Raw genomic sequence first — 4,135 nt, forward strand, 5'->3', positions numbered from 1 at the left:
ACAGGGGATGAGTTGAACAAAGACATTGTCCTCAGAGCTTAGAGCCTAATGGTGCATAAGTTAAATAGCAAAAAAAATTCTACCAGAAAGCAATGTATAAGTATCATAAGAGAATTATTATCAAAGAGATATTAAAGGAGAGAGAACCAACATCTAGGTCTGGCAGTCAGGGAAAGTTCATGAAGTGGAAGGCATATGAAATGACTGAAAGGATGGGTACTTTTTTGATAAGTAAGATGAGAGAGGTGAGAAGGAATTTCTGAGTACAGCTGGGTTAGAGCTTATCAATTATCAATAATTCTAAGCAAGTCAAATTCTTAGTGCTATAAAATGCAATCAGGATATGCATTTATTTGTAATCCACTCCAAAGGCTTTGAGAGAACATATGATTAAACCACACATATAACAGGATAGTTAAAGATGATATGGGAATGCCTATACTTTCTGCTTAATTTTTCTATAAACCTAACACTGATCAAAAAAATTAAAGTCTATTATTTTTTTAAAATAAAGGTAGATTCTGTTATACTGCAGTTAAATTTTTGTTTTGTTTTGTTTTAAGGAAAAATCCTCAACACTTGCATGCCTGATATTGTCACAGGTGGCTTCCATTATCTTATGGATGATGCAATCCAACACTCCATCCTCCTCAACTTCAGGGTTCTTCAGTTCAACTTGGCTGGCTCCACTCACATCCGTGGAGTCCCCCAGATCTTGTTATCACCCAGTTCTAAATTTTTTAATTCCAGTCTCTCTCTGATCATCTCCTCCTGTCGTTCCAAACCGACCACTTCCTATTAAACTGCTCTTTGAAACTCACAGAAGCCTACATTCCACTGACCATACCAATTTTCCCAATTTACCCTGTTGAGCTTAGGATGCCATCATCCCATCAACCACCCTCTTGTGCACACCTCAGATGCTTTGCTCCATGTCCTGTTGAACTCTTCCAGCAACAGCTCAGCCCTTGGTAAATCTGCCTCTTCTCCCCTTTCTTTACCCCAAATAGTTATCCCAGCTGAAGAACCTCATAACACCACGCAGACTGCTCCCACTACAAACCCCAATCATGCCCTCAACACAAGGCAGCTCTTCCACTGTCCACTGAACAGTCATTGTCAACCTTCTTCAATCTCCTGAAGCCTTCTGTCTGACCTATTTCCCTCTCACTCTTAGCAGTGAGACTTATCTCCTCTGCAAAGAACTGAGAAGTCATCGTGTTATTTCTCCCAACTCGAACCCCACACCACTCTGAACGCATCCACATCCGTACCCTCTCTTAACCCTTCCTTCAGCTCAGTTGAAAACGCATCCCTCCTCCAGACCAACGCTAATACCTCTCTTTGTGCCCTGAGCCCTATTCAGGCTCTCAGGGGCTACTTTAAGGAACTTGCTCCTTTAATTATCCCCTTTAGCTAATTTTTACCTCTCTCTCTCTCTCTCTCTCTCTCTCTCTCTCTCTCTCTCTCTCTCTCTCTCTCTCTCTCTCTCTCTCTCTCTGCTGACTCTCTCTTCTCAGCATAAAAACATTCTCAAGTCTCTTCTATTTATAAAAACACAAACCGTCCCTTAAACCCAGACCCCTTTCCCTGACACAGCTACTTTCAGTTCTCTTTCCTCCTTTTCCAAACCAAGCTAATGGGAAGAATGGTCTACTGCGTTACCTTTCAAGCCACAGTACCAATGTCCAAAGCAAGACAGGGAGGATACAGAAGTACCCAGGCTTGATATTGTGTCATACATAATGACTCCCTTCATGACGTCACTCCCAAATTCTCCTAGGACTTCGTTCAAGCTAGTGGACAAGCTACTCATGTCCCTGCCTGAAAGACTGTTTACAGTATTTTCACATGATTTTTCTCATTCTAATGCCATTGCCAGGACATCTGGTAGGAGAGTATGTGCAGTCAGAGTCAGATGGACATGGACTCCTGGTTACCCGCCATCTGTGTTTCTGTCTTACCTCAGTTTGGGCATCACAGAGACATAAATGTTCAGCAGTTTCCCCCTCCTCATGAGATCTTAGTATAATCTGCATGTTCCCTTGAAACCCACTGAATTCACAATGTTTTATTTCTAATGAGCTACCTCTGATTACCTTCCCTTTCGCTTTCAAATGGATTCCCCTCTGAATTTCTGCTCTGCTTAATACTCAGGTGGCATTCAGAAATCTAAAGGAACTTACCTCCACAGTGACCTAATCTTTTCTCTAGTAGTTAAACTTCTATCCAAGTTTAACTACTACTTGATCCTAAGATTATATCGATAGGAAACACCTAAGGGCTAATAACAGCTTTTTAGGAGAAGAAAGAAGGAAAAGACTACCATGTAAATCAAGACACCAATTGAACGTGTGTTCCAATTTAAGAGACATTTAAATGTGGAAAGAGTAGCTGCTTTTTGGAATATAGAAAATCCAGTATTTGTTTTTACTTCTTACTATGCAAGACACTATGAAGGGATATAAAGTGATACAGAGCCGGTCACGTAGGGTACCTGCCCAAAGAACTCCCCGACTGAATAGGGAGACAGAAATCACATGCAATTCAAATGCAAACCAAGTATTCCAGCTGAGTTGTTAAGATCACCATTTTTGGAGTTAAATCCTGTCCTTGAAGCTACTATGTTCCAGAAAGGGGAGGTGCATAACAAACCATCAGGATTCTGGGGAATGATAGAGTGTTACCACTTCAGTACCAGGAAGTGAAAATCGTACTCTTATTCAACAGGAAGTGGATGCTTTGGAAGAACTAAGCAGGCAGCTTTTTCTGGGAACGGCTGATCTCTGTGCTACCAATGAGAGAATAGAATACTCCAAAACTTTCAAGGGGAAATATTTTAATTTTCTGGGTTACTTTTTCTCTATTTACTGTGTTTGGAAAATTTTCATGGCAACCATTAATATCGTTTTTGACCAAGTTGGGAAAACAGATCCAGTCATAAGAGGCATTGAGATCACTGTGAACTATCTGGGGATCCAATTTGATGTGAAGTCCTGGTCCCAACACATTTCCTTCATTCTGATTGGAATAATCTTTGTCACGTCTATTAGAGGAGTGCTGATCACTCTTACCAAGCTCTTCTATGCCATATCCCGCAGTGAGTCCTCCAATGTCATTGTCCTGCTATTAGCACAGATCATGGACATGTACTTTGTCTCCTCTGTGCTGCTGATCCGAATGAGCATGCCTCTGGAGCACCGCACCATAGTCACCGAAGTCCTTGGAGAGCTGCAGTTCAACTTCTGTCACCGTTGGTTTGGTGTCATCTTCCTGGTCAGTGCTCTCTCCAGCATACTCTTCCTCTATTTGACCCATAGACAGGTACCAGGAAGCATGTGGCACCTTGAACTCATGCCTCTTACAGACTGCTACAGGCCAGGAGTGTCAGAATTTAGATATAAGAGGGAAAAAATGGAGGGGACCAGGGCCTAACATTTTTTTAAACAAACAAAATGCTGTGGTAGCATATTCTACCTCCAGCTTACACCTTCCTCCTCAGATGATACTGTGATCATGAGTAGCATCAACTAGAAATGAGAGAGAGAAATAACTCAAGCTAGTACTCAGCCAAGAGCACCCTGTTTGGGTTTGAGGCTGGTACGGTATGCTGGGTGGTGGGGCTGAAAAGAGCCAAGAAACTAAGGGGAGAAAATACACTGGAATTCTGGGGTAAGAGAGATTTGAGGTAGCTGGGCCAAACACATGAGATTCTGTTTAGGTCAAGGATCACGTGGAGAAGGTTATGACATTCCCTTGAGATTGACTATCGTTAAGATCAGAGATTGTGGGACTTCCCTGGTGGCACAGTGGTTGGGAGTCTGCCTGCTGATGCAGGGGACATGGGTTTGATCCCTGGTCCGGGAGGATCCCACATGCTGTGGAGCAACTGAGCTCATGTGCCACAACTACTGAAGCCCATGCACTCTAAAGCCCATGTGCTGCAACTACTGAGTGCACGTGCTGCAACTACTGAAGCCCGCATGCTCCAGGGCCCGTGTGCCACAACTGCTGAGCCCACGTGCTGCAACTACTGAAGCTTGTGCACCTGGAGACGTGCTCTGCAGTGAGAGAGGCCGCTGCAGTGGGAGGCCTGTGAACCACGATGGGGGGTGGCTCCCGCTTGGCGCAACTA

General features: G+C 43.5%; 1 pseudogene across 1 annotated transcript; it reads left to right on the forward strand.

Annotated features, from left to right (window-relative positions):
* The first annotated feature begins 2,624 nt into the window (after positions 1-2,624).
* LOC309791964 (Golgi pH regulator-like) lies at positions 2,625-3,350 on the forward strand (annotated as a pseudogene). Its single transcript has one exon. The product of its transcript is annotated as a Golgi pH regulator-like (transcript).
* Positions 3,351-4,135: the final 785 nt, after the last annotated feature.

The sequence above is a fragment of the Mesoplodon mirus genome (genome assembly GCF_964341445.2).
Source record: "Mesoplodon mirus genome assembly, chromosome: 16".
Lineage (NCBI taxonomy): Eukaryota > Metazoa > Chordata > Mammalia > Artiodactyla > Ziphiidae > Mesoplodon > Mesoplodon mirus.